Consider the following 22,200-nt stretch of genomic DNA (forward strand, 5'->3'; position numbering starts at 1 on the left):
TTTGCATAGGTTGATGAGCTGGACACTGCCAATGCTGTTTTAGAATACAGGGATTGTGCAACACTGAGTGGCAACCTGGGTTCATTCAGGAATTTTTGTTCATGTAGCCGATATAACAGAGAAGATCAAAGCCAAGTCAAATGCAAAGTCAGCAACATAAATGTCATAGGGTAACTATATACCTCAGAAATCTGCGGACTTTTTTAGATCAGTTTATATGTGGAGAAACTGATATTATGAGTGCACAAAACTCCTTTGGGAAAAATTATGCAAATTATGCATCAGTTCCAGTGTGCAATATACAGAAAAACTGACTCATTTGACATGTCAGAACAGAACCTCTCAGCCAAAATGGTACCTGACAGTTGAGAAGTATTTTATATTACTCAATACAAAAGTGAAACAATAATGTCAAACAGAGAAAGGAACACATCAAAATGCTTTAATATATTTTTAACTGTTCAGACTCAAAGAAATTGATAATAAATGTTAAAAAACTATAATTACTCATATAAATAGAATTTTTGAAACTCTAGCCAGAGGGCACAGAAAGGCATAATGACACTCAGCCTGATCGAGGCATCCTTTCAATTGATTAATGCTAAGATGATACAGAAACAATCACATTGTCATTGTTCTGGGTCATTTGATGCAGCGTTTTGACTTTTCTTGTGTTTTCATATCTGTTATGCATTATTATGATTATTTTCATTTGACTGGTTAGCTCTGAGTTCATTCTTATTATGTCTCTGAGTGTACTTATGATGAGTTTACTTCCTTGTTTATTAGGTTCCCTTGTGTCTTTGTCCTCTGTGCCCCTCTCTGTGTGTCTCTGTTTATGTGCGTGTGTGTGATCCTCGTGTCTGGGTTTTCTCATGTAGTTCCTATGTTCCCCTCCTTGCATTTTTTCCGTGCCTCCCCTGTCTGTCATGTTTGCCCATGTTTCCCCAGCCTGTCTTGCGCTCTCCCTCACCCTTGTGTCCCTTCTCGCTCTCGTTCCCTCTCTCTCGTGTCCCCGCTCCTTCTCTCTCCCTGTTTTCCTCTGCTCCTCTTGTTTACATGTTTCCCCTTGTGTCTCATGCCAGGTCTTCCCCATCTGTCATGTGTGTTCTCACTAGCCCGTCACGTCCTCTCTATGTGTTCCATAGTTATGTTCACATTTTGTCTCCCATTGTATCTTCCCTGTTCCCTTGTTAAGTCCAAGTTTATTAGTCTGCCTTTTTACTGTTTTATTTTTGACAGTCTGGTGGTCGATGTTCATTGTGTTTAGTTATGCTTCCCCTGTGGCGTTTCAACTGTGTTCCCCACGTGTTTTCAGTTCTCCTGATCACCTTTTGTCTGTATATATTGTGTGAGTTTTCCCCTGACCTTTGCCGTCGTGTCTGTTTTTCCCTCAGGCTCTTCCTCACATGTTTCCAAGGTTTCCCAGGTTTTTCTAGTATTCCAGTTTTTGTCTCATTTTCTTAGTTTCCCCAGTTCAGGCTGTCCTCTGTTTAGTTTTTTTTTTATTTATGTTTCTCCCTGTTTGATATATCTGTCTTACAGTTTTTCTGAATTGCTAAAACACATTTCCTAAAATCTCATCTCTTTGTCTCAAAACACTAAACGCAAACTCTAAAATTCAAGCTACACACACAAACATTTGACCCAAAACTATTTTAACTTTTCTCAAAATCAAGCACTACTGTCAAAAAACACACAAAACCAGCCAATGTGCAAACACAACTTAGCAATGATTACACACTACAAAAATAAATACAAAACACTGTGAGATAGCTGGAAAATAATATTTATCTATTCATTCATTTATTCTTGTACTCACATTTTAACTAAAAAAGAACTGCAGTTAAAAAAAGTTATAAATACATATTTTTCCAACATATTCAGATAATTTATCCTGCCTCAGCATCACGCCTCTGTGCTGGGTCAAGCCACAGGACTTCATCCACATTACATGCTGTGGTCTCCCTTGCAATGCAGCGAGGAAAGAATCGTTTAGCATGCCGAATCCAGCTCTGGCAAGATTCCACTCCTATCTCACCACATGCTCCATTCAAACCCATAGCTAGCTTCAGGAGGTCAGAGTTCAGACGTGTAATGCCATCATAGCATTTTAACAAGAACTGGGAAATTTGAGCACATTACCCCTGTTCTGAGATCTCTGCATTGGCTACCTTGTCAGGGTCGAGCAGATTTTAAGGTCCTGCTGCTCACCTACAAGGCTTTAAACGGATTGGCACCTTCATACCTCTCCAACCTTTTACACCTTTGTGTTCCATCTCATGCTCTACGATCTCAGCACTCTGGCCTTCTAAAGGTTCCTAGAGCCAGAAAAAAGACAATTGGAGAGCGTGCTTTTTCTTTTGGTGCCCCGTTTCTGTGGAACAACCTCCCTCAAGATACTCAGCAGGCATGCTCTGTGGAGGTTTTTAAAACTAACTTGAAGACACATTTATTAACCCTATCCTACATGTCTTAATTCTATGGCTTTTAGTTTTTAAATTTTTACAGTTTTTAACTTGTATTGTGTCTTTTACCTGTATTGCTATGTATCACTTTTATTTTATTTATTTCTTTAGTTGTACTTTGTTTGAAAGTGCTTTATAAATAAAGTTATCATTATTATTATTATCAGTAAGCACAGAAAAGGAAAAAACAGTGTCTGAGACATGAGAGCAATGTTTGCTGATGATATGCTATGCTACCTGTAAACTCCAAACCTGAGCTGAGGAGAATAAAGTTGCCAAAAGGAGAATGGAGTCATGTCTCTCTGAGGGTGCCACACTGGCCTTTGAAGTAATTAAATCATTGCACCAATTACTAATATATTTTAGTAATAAGTCAATTTCCAAATCTCATGTTATTTCATGCAAAAGCATTACCAACTATTACACTTTTAAAATACTAATCCGATCTTTTTTTTCTTCATCATTTTTTAGTCAGGTAGATTTTAACCCTGTCCATGAACTCCTGGGTTTGGGCTCATCGCATTGCCTGGTCTGCAGGGGTTGAGTCACTCTTTCCCACTCAGTGAGGACGCTTTCCTGGCCCCCTAAGATGGTACTGGTACAGTATGCAGGGACCAAAGAGCACGTTCATTCCCAGCCTGAGATCAGTCAGCAGCATCCTTGGGATGTTGGGTTAAACTCCCACCAGCTCTGCTATTTCATCCATGTAACAGAGTCCACCTGGATGGTGTGTGTCTGACTGGTGACATACCTGAAAATGAATTTAGGTCGAACATGTGCAGAACACAAAGTGGCGTGTTACAGAACCTATATATTTAAGCAACCACAAAATCAAGTAAATCTACTTTGTTACCTTTGAGTCATGGCTGCCAGCTTGCACTGTATAGCTTTTAGCATAACAACTACAGAAGGAAGCTTTATGCAGCCTGTTAAAGAACACAACAGTTTTCTTTAGTTTACTTTAGTAATAATGAAAACCTGTAAATGCCTGAGTTAAGAGAAGTATTTTAAATTAAACTCTGACCTTTGAAGACACGTGGTACCCACCTGGCCTGCAACTCGGAGATGGGCATAATAGCTTCCATTGGCTGCACTTTCCTCTGGAAACTTCCAATGCCTGAAGAAAATAAGACACAATCTTCCTTTCTGTTTCCATGACAGACATAGTGTCACGGCTGCAGCAGCAGTCGTGTTGTGTGTGGAAGAAAAGGACCCAAAATGCAGGCACTGGCTTGATGCGAGTGAGCATTTTATTTACATTGAGTGATGTACAAACAGAAACGTGGTGGTAAGGACAGCACTAAGACAACGACCTAAACTGGAGAAAACTTATAAACCCAGAACACTCAATATAGAGGGAGAAAGATGGGTTGAAGGCAGAGAGAAGCGGAGAAACACCAACTAACGCAGATGAACAGACATCGAGCACGCACTATAAATACACACAGAGGGGAATGGGGAATGGCAAAACAGGAGGGAGGTACAGCTGATCCTAATTGACATGATGAGACAAGAGACACGGACCTATAAAGTAAAACAGGAAATATACGCAGACAACAAACAGCGGAAACACATGGGCAGGGATGACTTGGCACTAAAGAGAAGAAACACAAAACCTAACTCTAAGTAGGAAAACATTCACAGAATACATAACCAGAACACAAGACAATAGTTATTAATACAAAAGCCCTGATTTGACAGACACATGGTTAAAGAATGTCAAACATGGCTTATTAAATGTCATTACTTCCTCTTTCTATTGGTACAGCAAAACTCTATAAAACTACATCAAATCTGCATGTAGTTTATTGATAGCCTGCAGACAAGGGTTACCTGGAAAGTCATGAAGAGGCTTGTTGGGGTAGCAGTAATGTCCAATACAGATCATCAAATGTGCTTCTCTTTCTTGCCATCCTTGTTCTCTGTTTCAACAGCACTCGCCTGAATGAGAAAAATCTGATTTCTGTTTCACCTGCAAGACTTTGGTCTGGACAATAAAAAGACAGGAGCAGGTTGTTGATAACAGTGCAGGTATGCCCCATTTACATATACATATACATATACATACAGTGGGGCAAAAAAGTATTTAGTCAGCCACCGATTGTGCAAGTTCCCCCACTTAAAATGATGACAGAGGTCAGTAATTTGCACCAGAGGTACACTTCAACTGTGAGAGACAGAATGTGAAAAAAAAATCCATGAATCCACATGGTAGGATTTGTAAAGAATTTATTCGTAAATCAGGGTGGAAAATAAGTATTTGGTCACCTCAAACAAGGAAAATCTCTGGCTCTCACAGACCTGTAACGTCTTCTGTAAGAAGCTTTTCTGTCCCCCACTCGTTACCTGTATGAATGGCACCTGTTTGAACTCATCATCTGTATAAAAGACACCTGTCCACAGCCTCAAACAGTCAGACTCCAAACTCCGGCATGGCCAAGACCAAAGAGCTTTCGAAGGACACCAGGAAAAGTATTGTAGACCTGCACCAGACTGGGAAGAGTGAATCTACAATAGGCAAGCAGCTTGGTGTGAAAAAATCAACTGTGGGAGCAATCATCAGAAAATGGAAGACATACAAGACCACTGATAATCTCCCACGATCTGGGGCTCCACGCAAGATCTCATCCCGTGGGGTCAAAATGATCATGAGAACGGTGAGCAAAGATCCCAGAACCACACGGGGGGACCTGGTGAATGACCTGCAGAGAGCTGGGACCAAAGTAACAAAGGTCACCATCAGTAACACACTACAACGGCAGGGAATCAAATCCCGCAGTGCCAGACGTGTTCCGCTGCTGAAGCCAGTGCATGTCCAGGCCCGTCTGAAGTTTGCCAGAGAGCACATGGATGATACAGCAGAGGATTGGGAGAATGTCATGTGGTCAGATGAAACCAAAGTAGAACTTTTTGGTATAAACTCAACTCGTCGTGTTTGGAGGAAGAAGAATACTGAGTTGCATCCCAAGAACACCATACCTACTGTGAAGCATGGGGGTGGAAACATCATGCTATGGGGCTGTTTTTCTGCCAAGGGGACAGGACGACTGATCCGTGTTAAGGACAGAATGAATGGGGCCATGTATCGTGAGATTTTGAGCCAAAACCTCCTTCCATCAGTGAGAACTTTGAAGATGAAATGAGGCTGGGTCTTCCAACATGACAATGATCCAAAACACACCGCCCGGGCAACAAAGGAGTGGCTCCGTAAGAAGCATTTGAAAGTCCTGGAGTGGCCTAGCCAGTCTCCAGACCTCAACCCCATAGAAAATCTGTGGCGGGAGTTGAAAGTCCGTGTTGCTCGGCGACAGCCCCAAAACATCACTGCTCTCGAGAAGATCTGCATGGAGGAATGGGCCAAAATACCAGCTACTGTGTGTGCAAACCTGGTAAAGACCTATAGTAAACGTTTGACCTCTGTTATTGCCAACAAAGGTTATGTTACAAAGTATTGAGTTGTATTTTTGTTATTGACCAAATACTTATTTTCCACCCTGATTTACGAATAAATTCTTTACAAATCCTACCATGTGGATTCATGGATTTTTTTTTTCACATTCTGTCTCTCACAGTTGAAGTGTACCTCTGGTGCAAATTACTGACCTCTGTCATCATTTTAAGTGGGGGAACTTGCACAATTGGTGGCTGACTAAATACTTTTTTGCCCCACTGTACATAATGTGTCCCAATGTGTCCAGTGTGTGTTTGGTCTGCCCTTACCAGCTCGTCTAGGAGACATTCTGGAGGCCTCCTATTTCAGATGCCAGTCAAACCACCTACACTGGCTCCTTTCCTTTCTGTGAATGATCACAGTTGAGGAGGAGAAGCTATGCTGTCCCCTGGTATGGTCTCCCCAAGGCAACTGGTTCTTCATGAGGGGCCAAACTTAAGTACAATTCAAGAGACCAAAGTTACTAGCCTGGGACCAGTACTGGGGAGGTTTCTTTTTTTTCCCAGAACAGCTGATAGCTGTGCCCCATGAGTTCAGCTTAAAATATCCACACAGGTACTTTGTCCTCCCTCGGGTGGGCAGAGAGCTTTGTGGTCCAGGTTGTGGTCCAGTCCCCGGCTGCTTTAGCTGGCTTTAGAAAAAACCTGAAATTAGAATTAAAACTGTTTGTACCTTCACCTGTGTTACTTACAGTGATATGTTATGTAATTTGTTAACTGTCTCTTTAAGCTTTCAGCAGCTGGAGAGTTAAAAATAGTCTGTGTGAAAATAGGCAGGCGGTGAACTCGAGCCTGTGATACGTTTTTAATGTCACGCTGTGACCACAAACACCAGAGTGGTCATCAGCATTCAGATCAGCTGATAGTAACCAGAAACGGCTTTATGGTCATTCTCTTAATTGTTATTGGCGTTTTCTTTTATTTGACTTGTGTAAAATAATAAAAAGCTGATTTGGGTTCATTTTATAAGCAAATCAAATAACTTCATACAACAGAAATAAACTGACAGAGTAATGGAAAATAAAAAATTATAAATGTGGCCCTAAGCTACATGGATCACTGGCCACAATTCATTCAGCTGGAGGTCTTTTTTTTTAAAGTTAATTTTAAATAGAAATAAATGTGGGGAAGAAATTAAAACTAAATAGGGAGCAAGCCTGAACCCTAAAGGCTTTACTAAGTGTTAATTATGCAGGTTTAGACATGGGCTGATTTGTAAGCTTATGATAAACCTTAAATAAGTATATATGTATATTTTTGTCTGTTCCCTTGAAACGCATGCAGGTTCTGCAGGAGTTTCACCAGCAGCTGTTTGTGCAGAAGAACATGGCGTTCCAGCAAGCACCAGACTTCATGTTCCAGCCTGTCGACTCAGACACGGTAAATACTGATGTTTTTCTCTTGTTATTCATTATTAAATGCATAAAATATCACATGCGATTGCTTTTAGTGATTATTGGGGAAAATAAACTCGTATTTATTATGCATGGAATGAAATCCCCAACCTTAAAAATTTTGAACTTAACATGATTTCTCTAAAATGTTCAAGTAAAACTTGAAGAATAATTTTTGAAACTATTAAAATCCAAATCTCAAAGTGTTTGGGTTGCTTTTAATACAAATTTTGTAGCATAAAATAAGGTTCGTGTTTGACTAATTTAGTTGGCAGGAGGTGTTAATCAGTTTACCGGAAAATCAATTTCTACAGAAAAGTGAAGTGAAATGTGGATCCTTCAGGTTTGAACTGCACAGGTTGGAAACCACAGATAAAATGCTGTAATGAAAACAGATCAGAGGAGATTGTTGAGAAGTGGAACAAAGCTCAACAGATGACAGATTAATTTGTTTAGACAACAATCAATACAAAATCAGACGAGTGGAACAAGCAGCTCACGGGCATCCTGAAAGCTGAGCTGGCCGTGGCCACAAAAGCCCGGACTGGACTTGGCTCAGGACCTTGATGCTCAAAGCGGCTTTAGGCAGAGCAGATCCACCTTTTTGGTCCAGAGTTAAACATCTCAACAATACCAGATGCAGAAAAGATTTTTTTTTTTTTAGACATTCATGATCACTGGAGTATGAAGCTTGAGAAGCTGGGTGATGACCTTTCCTCTAAATTGATACACAAGCAGGAAAAAAATGTTCAAATTTTTCTAATTTTCTAAAAATTTGTAAGTAACAGACAAAGTAGCTCCATTGTTTGAGTGTCAATAATCTGTCTGCACTGAAATAAACAACTAATTTAAATAGATTTTAATCACAAAAGTGCTGCACACACATTATGGAACAGTCTGGGTAAGAAGTCAAAGCAGGAAACATAATAAATCCTGCGTGATTGGTCTTTATCTTTGTTAGTCTGAACTATGAGCCTGAAGGCAGAACAGTGAACTCTTGACTTTGTACTGTACTCCTTGCCCTGCACAGGAACTTAGATTATTTCCCATTTTTAGTTTTTATTTACAGATGTGTCGTCGCATTTCCTCACCGTGGGACTATTTCCAGCTCGTGTTTGTTCCGACTTTATCAGACTGTTTATCTTCCTAAATAAATGCACAACCTCTACTTTTAATTTGCACTTCAGTACATACACACACACATACATATATATATATATATATATATATATATATATATATATATATATATATATATATATATATATATATATATATATATATATATACACACATATACATATATATATATATATATATATATATATATATATATATATATATATATATATATATATATATATATAGAGATATAGAGAGAGAGAGAGAGAGAGAGAGAGAGAGAGAGAGAGAGAGAGAGAGAGAGAGAGATCCCAATACCTCTGAGTGTTTTCAATCTGAATGAAAATAAGTAGGCTAAGCAGCAGAAGAGGAGGCCACCGGTGTTCATGAAATCAAGCTTCATGAATTCAGCAGAGGCTTGTTTAGGATTTTAGATGTCTTGTTAATTCAGGAAGACAGAACAAAAGCTCTCCTATTATTCTCTTTGTGGCTGTTATTAGATTCTGGCGATGATGCAGTGATATTGTTACAGCCCTACTCTTTACATCTGACTTTATTTTTTCTCATTAGGAGTTTTCCTGTTGAAACATTTTTGGCTGTTGTCATCGTCTGTGTGCATTGTCTGTTTTTCCAGGCCAGAAACCGTAGCGGACAGGTGGGCTACGTCCCGGAGAAATACCTGCAGCTGCCCTCCTCCAACAGCCTGCTGAGCATGCTGCAGTCGCTGGACGCCTGATCCCATTCCTCCAGCAACTCCACCGAACCTGAAACCGAACTCCCAACCGGCTCCGTCAATGGAGACTCCAGTGGTGAGATCCGCCTCCACCAGATAATATCGGAGTTTTGATTTCCTGCTTTGTTTAATACCCTCGTTGCCACTGTCTGTGTTGCAGTTTCATTCGCAAAGGCTTTGTACGACTACGCGGGACAAACGGAAGATGAGCTGTCGTTCCCAGAAGGCGCCATCATCCGCATCCTGAGCAGAGAGACCCACGAGGACGATGGCTTCTGGGAGGGCGAGTTTAACAGCGTTGTTGGTGTGGTCCCCGCAGTTCTTGTGGAGGATCTCACCGTGACCAGCGAGAGTGGAGATGGGCAAAGAGACGGCAGCACACAGGTAGACTCACAGTGACTTAGCCACTAAATTTCATGTTCTACACAATTAAAGTTCTTCTGGTTGAACACACACACACTGTGTCCCCCCCCGGATCAGCTGCCTCTACATCAGCGCAGTACGAATCTACTGTAGCAACTTATTTATGACACTAAGTACTGTGTTGTTAAATAATTTATTTCTTTTTATTTTATATAAAATATTAAAGTTTGCACACCTGTCCACTGTTTGTGTTGAAGGCTTCCCCGTCCACACTCTCTCAGTGCGAGCGCTCCCCTCGTGGTCCCTTCCAGCCGGGACCTCTCCACAGCAGCCCCCTTCAGACCCCCACCGTGTCCTCTCCAGTGTCGAGTCCCTGCAGCGCCACAGCCTCTCCCATTGGCCGACCACCCTCCTATCACAACGGACACCACAGACTGCCGCCGGCTCCACACAAAAGCCCCTTTCACAGTGAGAATCTCTGGTTTGTCTGTGAGTGGTTATCTGTAACAAAAAAGGCTGGTGTGAATAATAATCTGCCTCCTCTGCCCTCTTCAGGTCCAGCACAAAGCTCCCCCCAAATACCCGGAGAGCGGCGGTGGCACCATCCGACCCGTGAGTAAAACCTTCTGTGGTGACGTAAATGACAGCAGACTTTTTTTATCTTCATTTTAACTGAGCCGGTGGATTTTTACAGGTACGCGCTGCACCTCCGCCCCCGAAGCAGCATCCTCACGGGCAGGTGAAGCGGCGAGAGGAGGTTGATCACACTGGTGTGAAGGCGGCACCCCCTCGAGCAGGGACTCGTAAAAACACTCCCAAAGGAAACCCAAGGAAACTTAAAAACTCCTGAAGACGCCTGGAGACGGAAGAAGCCCCCCCACTCGGAGAAGGAACACCGCTGCGCCTTTTTCTTTTAACTTCCCGTTCAGTGTTCTCGTTTCTCAACACTACTTTACCCAGAGTTTGTACAAGGCTTCATTCTCACCCCCGAACAGTTAATAAGGTGATAACGAGCAAAAGAAGTTGATAGAAAAGTTAACATCATTTTATCCGTTAGTAAAAATCAGTGTGTTTGGACTCGCTGGCTGATATTTTAGGGAGTCGAGCTCATTCGTTCCCTTGCAGAGAGCTCAGTGTGGTATCATTCATCAGTTCGAGCAGCCAGTTTGGTTCTAAAGAACATGCAGCTGACTGAATGAGGCGTTTCATGATATTTAACGCACCGACAGCATAAAACTGAGCCGTTAGCTGATGAGCAGACCCTGGATTTTCTGTTGTTTGAGACTCGGTCAAAGCAGCGTTTCATGTTAAAGTAAAACATGTTAGACTGGACTGACCTTGACCTTTGAGAGGTCAAACTGAAGGAAGCGTTTGTGTTTTACCTTTTCTGTTTATGAACAAAGACACGAGTCTGCAGAACATATCGTCGATCAGGCCTCTGTTCCCTAGATTTAGACACATTTCACACCCCTTCAGTGAGTCTTGATTATTTCAGCTGTGTTCTGAAATGAGAAACTGAACCCTTGAACACATGTTCACAGAGGTCCCAGAGACCTCTATAGGACCAGAAGTCTTTTACAGACGCAGGGGTCGCCCCCTGGTGGCCTGTAAATAGAGTACAGTTTTTTTGTTGCTTCACTTTCCCAACCTAGCAGCTGTGTCAATGTTCTGATGTCTGTGGTCCTTTTTGGCAGTGACGTCATTCCCGAGTTTGTGCATTCCAGCAGGAAAGTCAGAAAAGCAAAGTAAGATGGGATTTATTTTAGCTGCAGCACGTTCATTGATAGAATGTGGTAAGTGCTTAGCGTGTGGCTTATATCATGAGTCACAAATACAGGTGAGTGACAGAGCAGATTATGTTTATGTTCTCTGTCACCATCTTGGATTGTTGAGGCTGCTCTGACTTTCCAAGAAGGAAATACTAGTTGATGAAAATTACTACTGGGAGCTCAGGAATTCCGACTTCCGACTCAATCTGGAATGCACCGTAAGCCAAGGGCCAACAAGACAACAGCAGATATTTTGACGTCGCCCCCTGGTGACAGGACAAGGTTACAGCACCATTGTACAACCACACCGCTGCCTTCAGTGACCTTGCTTTTTAGGTGTAACCACTTTTCTGTATCTCTGTTGACACTTAATCGCAAAAAAAAAATGTTGTTTGAAGTCAAAATACAAAGAAATTGTGAGCAGTAATCGGCAAAAATAGTCTGATAATCGCTAATTACATCATCAGCAAACCATAAATCAATTTTCTGTTTTCACCTGAGCGATCTTTAGGCTGCCCGTGCTCCACATGGGTATTGCACATGTTTTCACTTCTTTTTTGGCTTCATTAGTCGATGATGTTTAAGATAAACTGCCTCCTGGCTCCGGTTTCACATTAAAGTCTCTGCAAGAAAACAGATAAGTTCAGCTCGTCGGAAAACATCACTTCTAACTGATCGTGTTATGGATGCCTTAGCTGCAGAATTTCTCCTCGTTTATGGGTTGAAGAAAGAATTTTTTATGTTATAGTTATGATTTCGCCCCCGTTATGTCTCACGTCGTAGCTCTTTGTTACCACCATCAGATTCACGTCTATGCAACAGAGCTGCACTTGTGAGCAAACCAAAAGTCTCGAAAAGAGGCTGGCCCTCTCCGCCGACACACGTGACCGCTCGCGGTTACACAAACAAGGGAAAAGTGGCAATTTTTACCTGTGATTGTTTTGGATCCCTTATCTTTTTTTTCCCCTTCTAATGTTTAGGAAAAGTTTAAAGTGGGAAACATAGCACGTAAATACACAGTCTAGCTCTTTTGTTTTTATGTTGCATAATACAGAAAAAAAAACTGTTTTTACGACACTAATGATGCCAGTAACAGTCGCTGTTGGGGAGGACAGTTTACACTGAGCATGTGCAGTTTAAAGATGCCTTTTATTTTTAAGGAGGAAACCATCCTGAGCTGCTAGCTGTCCAGTTTAAAATCTATAGTGAAGCACTTTCTGATGTCTTCTTATTCCTTTTCAGTATAGTGGATGTTTTGGTCAATATTTCCTGTTTGATGTTTGTTTACCAGCCATATTGGTATCAATACTTCCTGTTATTTAGCCGTAAATAGCCATTGTAGTGTCTTTGATTGAGATATGACTTATCGATCGTATTGATAGTTTACGGAGAGCTTGGAGATGGATATCTGTGCAAGTAATGGCACAGCTTTTTTCCCCTTTTTTGTTTTTAGAATTAGGATTTTAAGAAAACAAAAACAATTAAACTGTAGCTGAATCTGATCAGAGGAAAAGAGGTATCCGTCAGCCGTGACGCTGCGTTCTCGTTGATCTCCTTGAGATCTGAATGACATCAAACTTATTTTTGAAGTTTGCATTTACCCTGTTGTATTAAAAGAATAACTAAAGTTTCTTTTCCATTAGAGAATTTTTTGTTAACCTGTTTACTGGTCTTGATTATGCATCAAGTCAGAATCTGAAATTCATTTTTTTTAAAAAGGACGTAAAAACTCCCACGTTTTACAGCGTCGGCTATGCGGAGGCTGCCAGGCGTCGTATTTACACACCCATGGATGTTTAACTGTATTTATTGTGTACAAATAAATGTGAAATAAAGATAGCTTAAATGGAACAAGACTCTGTTTTAACTCTTAATTCCTGCATCCACCTGTTTAAAATATATTATTTTAAAATAATGTGTTACATGACTACACAGAAGGATGTTTCAGCTCAGTAAATAGCAAATATAAAAAATATAAATAATTCTTAATTTTAAAATAAACATTAATCTGATTATTAAAAAAATTATTGGACAAAAAGTACATGGAAAAAAGAACTCGGTGAAATAGAAAAAATAAAGTTCAATATCTTGAAAATCAAATAGAATACAAGCTTTGTTTTCTTCTTTGTTTTCTGTATTTATCTGTTTGTATAAGGCAAACAGTTTATCATAAGTAACTGAAAGTCTTTCGGCTCTTCGAAGAAAAACTGATGGGATCCAACAAATAAACATAACTAAAAACTGCAGCCTCAAAAGTAAAACTCATTTGTTGCTGATAACGAACGCAAATCCAAAGTGTTGTTGTTCCCACCCCAGAGCAGCAGGTGGCAGCAGCACGATACAAAGGAACTGTACTGTACTGGGATTTCTGTTCGTTGATTAAAGAGATTTTTTGTTGCAGTTTGACCTTCAGCTGAGCTTAATGTTGGGTTTCTATTGATTTTAGAGAAGCTATTCGCTGAGAGGTTGTCATAATTCATGCATGAAAGGGTTAAAACTTATCCTTTGTTTCATTTTTTAGTGAAACTCTGGTAGAGTAGCTTTGAAACTGATAATTCAGCATATACTAAAAAATAAAAGCCTTTTCTTACAGTATATTTGTGTGTATTTTATTTTGCAATATTTCTAATTACCACACTTAAAAGTGAACAGCCTGTAATGCTATCATGACTCATCACTCAGATGCGCATCTTTTTCTCTCCGTTTTGGCCTTCCGTCCACACTGAGACAGCGTTTTCGGTCAAGGAAAGCGCAGCGTTTTGAAAACGCTCTCCAAAGCGTAGACATTTGACGCCGTTTTCGCGTAGCATTGTGGAAAGCGAACTGGAGCCTTTTTTAAAAACAATGATACATTGTAGACTACGTCCACACGTATTTCTGAAAACTGAGATTTTTCGTTTTTTTAAAAAATCCCATCCACACCTCAACACCAAAAACGAAGGAAAATGCTGCCAGGAGCATGCCAAAACAACAGGTGGCGATATATTCCTAACCGTGTAGAAATGTTGGCCAATCAGACGTCCAGACGCCTGGGCGGGAAAGAGTAAACAAAGATGGCGGCGCAAAGAAGCAGAACTGAGTCCTATGTGTGGAGGGACAGTAACTGTCTGTGTATGTAAGCATTTAAACACTACAGAGAGTAAAATTAACAGTATTTTGTCATTGTAGAAATTAATTTCACCGAAACAATAACTTGGCGCACAGTGTGACGTCAAAAAAGGCGCACACCTTTGACCCTGCGTTTTCTCCGTTTTCCTTGTCCATAGTAAACGCAAAAACGGAGTTCTTGAAAATCTCCACCCAGGCAGGAATTTTTAAAACTCTCCGTTTTCAGTGGCCGAAACGTGTGGACGAAAGGTACAAACGCATAGAAAAATCTACGTTTTCAAAAATACCCATACATGTGGACATAGCGTAGTCAAGTGATGCAATCATGTGATAAATTGTGACAGCCCCGTTAAAGATTAATATCAGTTTGTACATGCTCCAGATAGCTTTTCTTCAAATTCTTTAATTCTCAATCGCTTTTGCAACTTTGTACTTTTGTATTACTTGCAGCAACAACTCCACCTCATTGTTAGTCCATTTAAAAGAACTCGTCCCTTTTCCTCGACATTTTGCCGCGACGTTTCAAAGAGCCCGAAGTAAATCCGGTTGTTCAGTGATGCCGCGACGAATCCTACTTCCGGGTCTAAAGTAGTCTACGTTTAATATGGCTTTTGTGTTGTTAACATGTTTAATGTTATTTATTTTCTTCTATTTGATCTCAAAAAGCTCAGTCAGTGATCACTGTTGACCTACCTCGGCTTTTATTACCACTAATCATTTATTTAAGCTCAGTTTTTAAAACCTTACGATGTAACTACAGCCCAGCCCATGCAGCAGTATATGAATGACTAACCTCGTGTTGTGGATGGATTATCTCAGTTGTTCTCCTGGCTGAAGTTTGGTCCTTTTACAGCATCCTGCCATGCGATTACATTTGTTTCTGACCACCGAGAACACTCACGTTAACTTTTATCGAGTGGAAAAAAAGTTAGCTTGTTTATATTATGCTAACATAGCTGTGTCGCTAGCGGTCACGTAGCACATCATTATATACCAGCTAGCCCAACTTCAGTAACCCTACAAACGTCACTGCTGTTTAGTTTTCTGTCTTCATTTATGCTGGAAGTGATAGCAGAGCTGTACGTTTTAATTTGTTTCCAAAACCCCGCAGTCAGGACATGCTATATTGTATTTAGATAGCTTCTTTCCCAGAGCTACCACCGTAGTAAATAAGCACAAAAACAATTGAACCTATTCCATACCGTCACTGTCATTATATTATGCTGCTATTCATACTGTCATTATATTAATGCTGCTATCCTGTATATATTGTACATACTATGTTTGAGTACTTACGATTGTTTTTTTGTACTTTTTATATTTTACATTTATATTTATTATTGAAACTTGCACCAAGGGAGTGGCACTCAAATTTCATTGTACTCTGTACAATGACAATAAAGGCTATTCTAAATTCTAGATAGAAGCTAGCGAGCTAACTCCCTGCTAACTTCTAACACCGTTAAATGTCATAAATTCCGTTTTCATGGATGCCTGGATGTTAAACTGAATTGTTACACCTGGTAGACCAGAACGCTGATCATTTTATTAAAGATGAAAGACTTTAGACAGTTTTTCAACTCTCAGTAATGCCATAGTGATCGTTTGCTATATGGACCTGCAGCGGAGTTTAGACCCAGACACGGCTAGTGATGTCGGACTGAACAATCGGATAAACGGCAGACAGAAATGAGGCAGGTCGAGTCACCTTGCGTTTCACGCATGCGCAGTACTGGAACGTAAGCGTCAGCGTTTTCAATGTGGACGCACAACTCTGTGAAAACGGTAGTCTGGACACGAGCGTTTTCAGACGAAAACACCTTTTTCAAATTTATCCGGGCTAGTGTGACGTAAGATCACAGGCCGTTCCAATGACGTCACCAATCACCACACTTCAAAGCACAAAGCCTCCGTTGTCACAGTAACGCATTCTGCGATAGGAGGTCATATATAGGAGTGAACTTGACTGTCACACAGCCTGAACTGTCTGCCTGTCCTCATGTCTGCAGTGCTGCTGTCTCCTGTCACCCTGCATGTTTCTAAGGTTAGTTTTCTCCATATTTATGTTGTTCTTGTAGTTTTTGTCCTCTGGTTTTTGTCCTTGAGGTTTGAATATATATATATATATATATATATATATATATGTGTATGTATATGTTTTTTATCCTCAGATGAGGTTTGAAGTGTCTGTGTGGTGCAGCTGGTCTGGTCTGTCTCTGTACAGTCGAGGCTGCACCCACCTATAAACGGTGGAGGCTCACCAGGACATGTACACCTCACAAGTTCCCGGCTCTCTCGACTCTGTTGAAGAGTGGTTTCTTGTAGAAGGGGAGGGCAGTGAGGCACAGTCCCCCGTCCCCCGACGCCCCTCGCGATGCACCTCCTTCTTCGACTAACCCTCTGCATAGGAGCCGTGAGAGTCAGGAACTTGTGAGTTTTGTATGTCCACTCAGGCATCATTCATACCTGGTCTGTAGGAAGTTCCTGTCAGAAGGAGGGGGCACCGCGAGGGCGTCGAGGGGCGGAAGGCGGTGCCTTAGTGCCTCCCTCCTTCTGACATTGTAAAGGAACCCTAACTTTATTATATTTTTAATAGTAAGATGTATATATATATGTAAGTATATGTTTTTTGTCCTCAGATGGGTTTGAAGTGTCTGTGTGTGCAGCTGGTCTGGTCTGTCTCTGTACAGTCGAGGCTGCACCCACCTATAAACGGTGGAGGCTCACCAGGACATGTACACCTCACAAGTTCCCGGCTCTCTCGACTCTGTTGAAGAGTGGTTTCTTGTAGAAGGGGAGGGCAGTGAGGCACAGTCCCCCGTCCCCCGACGCCCCTCGCGATGCCCTCCTTCTTCGACTAACCCTCTGCATAGGAGCCGTGAGAGCCAGGAACTTGTGAGTTTTGTATGTCCACTCAGGCATCATTCATACCTGGTCTGTAAGAAGTTCCTGTCAGAAGGAGGGGGCACCGCGAGGGCGTCGAGGGGCGGAAGGCGGTGCCTTAGTGCCTCCCTCCTTCTGACATTGTAAAGGAACCCTAACTTTATTATTTTTTAATAGTAAGATGTATATATATATGTATGTATTTTTGGTCCTCAGATGGGTTTGAAGTGTCTGTGTGGTGCAGCTGGTCTGGTCTGTCTCTGTACAGTCGAGGCTGCACCCACCTATAAACGGTGGAGGCTCACCAGGACATGTACACCTCACAAGTTCCCGGCTCTCTCGACTCTGTTGAAGAGTGGTTTCTTGTAGAAGGGGAGGGCAGTGAGGCACAGTCCCCCGTCCCCCGACGCCCCTTGCGATGCCCCTCCTTCTTCGACTAACCCTCTGCATAGGAGCCGTGAGAGCCAGGAACTTGTGAGTTTTGTATGTCCACTCAGGCATCATTCATACCTGGTCTGTAGAAGTTCCTGTCAGAAGGAGGGGGCACCGCGAGGGCGTCGAGGGGCGGAAGGCGGTGCCTTAGTGCCTCCCTCCTTCTGACATTGTAAAGGAACCCTAACTTTATTATATTTTTAATAGTAAGATGTATATATATGTAGTATATGTTTTTTGTCCTCAGATGAGGTTTGAAGTGTCTGTGTGGTGCAGCTGGTCTGGTCTGTCTCTGTACAGTCGAGGCTGCACCCACCTATAAACGGTGGAGGCTCACCAGGACATGTACACCTCACAAGTTCCCGGCTCTCTCGACTCTGTTGAAGAGTGGTTTCTTGTAGAAGGGGAGGGCAGTGAGGCACAGTCCCCCGTCCCCCGACGCCCCTCGCGATGCACCTCCTTCTTCGACTAACCCTCTGCATAGGAGCCGTGAGAGCCAGGAACTTGTGAGTTTTGTATGTCCACTCAGGCATCATTCATACCTGGTCTGTAAGAAGTTCCTGTCAGAAGGAGGGGGCACCGCGAGGGCGTCGAGGGGCGGAAGGCGGTGCCTTAGTGCCTCCCTCCTTCTGACATTGTAAAGGAACCCTAACTTTATTATATTTTTAATAGTAAGATGTATATATATGTATGTATATGCTTTTTGGTCCTCAGATGAGGTTTGAAGTGTCTGTGTGGTGCAGCTGGTCTGGTCTGTCTCTGTACAGTCGAGGCTGCACCCACCTATAAACGGTGGAGGCTCACCAGGACATGTACACCTCACAAGTTCCCGGCTCTCTCGACTCTGTTGAAGAGTGGTTTCTTGTAGAAGGGGAGGGCAGTGAGGCACAGTCCCCCGTCCCCCGACGCCCCTCGCGATGCACCTCCTTCTTCGACTAACCCTCTGCATAGGAGCCGTGAGAGTCAGGAACTTGTGAGTTTTGTATGTCCACTCAGGCATCATTCATACCTGGTCTGTAGGAAGTTCCTGTCAGAAGGAGGGGGCACCGCGAGGGCGTCGAGGGGCGGAAGGCGGTGCCTTAGTGCCTTCCTCTTTCTGACATTGTAAAGGAACCCTAACTTTATTAATTTTTTAATAGTAAGATGTATATATATATGTATGTATATGCTTTTTGGTCCTCAGATGGGGTTTGAAGTGTCTGTGTGGTGCAGCTGGTCTGGTCTGTCTCTGTACAGTCGAGGCTGCACCCACCTATAAACGGTGGAGGCTCACCAGGACATGTACACCTCACAAGTTCCCGGCTCTCTCGACTCTGTTGAAGAGTGGTTTCTTGTAGAAGGGGAGGGCAGTGAGGCACAGTCCCCCGTCCCCCGACGCCCCTCGCGATGCCCCTCCTTCTTCGACTAACCCTCTGCATAGGAGCCGTGAGAGTCAGGAACTTGTGAGTTTTGTATGTCCACTCAGGCATCATTCATACCTGGTCTGTAAGAAGTTCCTGTCAGAAGGAGGGGGCACCGCGAGGGCGTCGAGGGGCGGAAGGCGGTGCCTTAGTGCCTCCCTCCTTCTGACATTGTAAAGGAACCCTAACTTTATTATATTTTTAATAGTAAGATGTATATATATGTATGTATATGCTTTTTTGTCCTCAGATGAGGTTTGAAGTGTCTGTGTGGTGCAGCTGGTCTGGTCTGTCTCTGTACAGTCGAGGCTGCACCCACCTATAAACGGTGGAGGCTCACCAGGACATGTACACCTCACAAGTTCCCGGCTCTCTCGACTCTGTTGAAGAGTGGTTTCTTGTAGAAGGGGAGGGCAGTGAGGCACAGTCCCCCGTCCCCCGACGCCCCTCGCGATGCCCCTCCTTCTTCGACTAACCCTCTGCATAGGAGCCGTGAGAGTCAGGAACTTGTGAGTTTTGTATGTCCACTCAGGCATCATTCATACCTGGTCTGTAGGAAGTTCCTGTCAGAAGGAGGGGGCACCGCGAGGGCGTCGAGGGGCGGAAGGCGGTGCCTTAGTGCCTCCCTCCTTCTGACATTGTAAAGGAACCCTAACTTTATTATATTTTTAATAGTAAGATGTATATATATATGTATGTATATGCTTTTTGGTCCTCAGATGAGGTTTGAAGTGTCTGTGTGGTGCAGCTGGTCTGGTCTGTCTCTGTACAGTCGAGGCTGCACCCACCTATAAACGGTGGAGGCTCACCAGGACATGTACACCTCACAAGTTCCCGGCTCTCTCGACTCTGTTGAAGAGTGGTTTCTTGTAGAAGGGGAGGGCAGTGAGGCACAGTCCCCCGTCCCCCGACGCCCCTCGCGATGCACCTCCTTCTTCGACTAACCCTCTGCATAGGAGCCGTGAGAGCCAGGAACTTGTGAGTTTTGTATGTCCACTCAGGCATCATTCATACCTGGTCTGTAAGAAGTTCCTGTCAGAAGGAGGGGGCACCGCGAGGGCGTCGAGGGGCGGAAGGCGGTGCCTTAGTGCCTCCCTCCTTCTGACATTGTAAAGGAACCCTAACTTTATTATTTTTTAATAGTAAGATGTATATATATATGTATGTATATGCTTTTTGGTCCTCAGATGAGGTTTGAAGTGTCTGTGTGGTGCAGCTGGTCTGGTCTGTCTCTGTACAGTCGAGGCTGCACCCACCTATAAACGGTGGAGGCTCACCAGGACATGTACACCTCACAAGTTCCCGGCTCTCTCGACTCTGTTGAAGAGTGGTTTCTTGTAGAAGGCGAGGGCAGTGAGGCACAGTCCCCCGTCCCTCGACGCCCCTCGCGATGCCCCTCCTTCTTGGACTAACCCTCTTCAGAGGAGCCGTGAGAGCCAGGAACTTGTGAGTTTTGTATGTCCACTCAGGCATCATTCATACCTGGTCTGAAAGAAGTTCCTGTCAGAAGGAGGGGGCACCGCGAGGGCGTCGAGGGGCGGAAGGCGGTGCCTTAGTGCCTCCCTCCTTCTGACATTGTAAAGGAACCCTAACTTTATTATTTTTTAATAGTAAGATGTATATATATATGTAAGTATATGTTTTTTGTCCTCAGATGAGGTTTGAAGTGTCTGTGTGGTGCAGCTGGTCTGGTCTGTCTCTGTACAGTCGAGGCTGCACCCACCTATAAACGGTGGAGGCTCACCAGGACATGTACACCTCACAAGTTCCCGGCTCTCTCGACTCTGTTGAAGAGTGGTTTCTTGTAGAAGGGGAGGGCAGTGAGGCACAGTCCCCCGTCCCCCGACGCCCCTCGCGATGCACCTCCTTCTTCGACTAACCCTCTGCATAGGAGTCGTGAGAGTCAGGAACTTGTGAGTTTTGTATGTCCACTCAGGCATCATTCATACCTGGTCTGTAGGAAGTTCCTGTCAGAAGGAGGATGGACAGTGAACATTTTAAGCCCACTCGGCAGCGACAGATGGCCACCCCTTCCTGAGCCTGGTTCTGTCGGAGGTTTCTCCCCGTTAAAAGGGAGTTTTTCCTCCCCACCGTCGCCAAGTGCTTGCTCATAGGGGATTTTTTGGGCTTTTTTTAAAAAACCAACCACTGATATGTTCACTGGCATCAAGTTTAGGACTCTGCAAATATTTAAATGGATCATTCGTGATCAAGTGAGGAATGATCCATTTAAATCATGTTTGAGAGTCACATATATTTGTATATAAATATGATTTGTTGGACAATAAGGCAAATCACAGACTAATTTGGACAATTGGGAAAAATTAAATAAATAAAAAAAATTGGATAAAATGCATGTGTCATTGTTTCATATTGATTTCAAATAACATACCATTTGATTTCAACATATTTTTGTTACACTTGCAGTGGTGTTGTTTTGTTATGATCCTGTTCATTTTAAATATAATTATAAATATAAATCATCTAAATAGAAATGGAAAACTAGAAAAATTAAAAATATAGCTTTACTAATCTGAAAGTTATTTGTCATTGGATCCATCATTCCCACAGTGGAAACACATTATTTCATATTTGGTTCAATTCAGTAGTTAAAAGTATAAAATTTAATAATGTCTATTTTTAGTTTACTTTGTTAATAAACACATTTTTTAGTCTTTTAGAAACACTAACATCATACATATCCAAATATGAAGCAATGTTTTAACTCCCATTTACATACAGACCTGTGGCCAACTTTATAAACCATTTTGAATTTTTTCCAGCTGAGGCGTTCAAAATAGATATACTTTTGATTGTCACAGTGTTATTTCGGCAGCTGCCTGCCTAATATAACATAACATCACCACAATATTTTACATTAAATGAGGAAATGTATCTTTGTTTCCTCAGCTAAGACTGCTTGGCTGCTGTAGCTTGTGTTTATGTTGAGAGTGACATCTGATTTAAAAGCAAGAAGCAAAAGCCACTGAGCACCATCAGTCAGCACAGAGGCAATGCTACAAATTTAAGGAACGAAGGTCAATTCTTTATGTGTGTACATGCACAGAGCACCTGTGC

General features: G+C 42.5%; 2 long non-coding RNA genes across 2 annotated transcripts; both read left to right on the top strand.

Moving 5' to 3' along the window:
* Nucleotides 1–8,975: 8,975 nt before the first annotated feature.
* Nucleotides 8,976–13,150, top strand: LOC120722254. Its single transcript, XR_005693388.1, has 3 exons — nt 8,976–9,243; nt 9,328–9,998; nt 10,086–13,150. It is a non-coding gene; the product is annotated as an uncharacterized LOC120722254 (long non-coding RNA).
* Nucleotides 13,151–14,465: 1,315 nt separating this feature from the next.
* Nucleotides 14,466–16,833, top strand: LOC120722255. The gene is made up of 3 exons (XR_005693389.1): nt 14,466–14,656; nt 16,417–16,451; nt 16,579–16,833. It is a non-coding gene; the product is annotated as an uncharacterized LOC120722255 (long non-coding RNA).
* The last annotated feature ends 5,367 nt before the right edge of the window (nt 16,834–22,200 follow it).

This window comes from Simochromis diagramma, unplaced genomic scaffold (assembly GCF_900408965.1).
Source record: "Simochromis diagramma unplaced genomic scaffold, fSimDia1.1 OVJJ01000618.1, whole genome shotgun sequence".
Classification (NCBI taxonomy): domain Eukaryota; kingdom Metazoa; phylum Chordata; class Actinopteri; order Cichliformes; family Cichlidae; genus Simochromis; species Simochromis diagramma.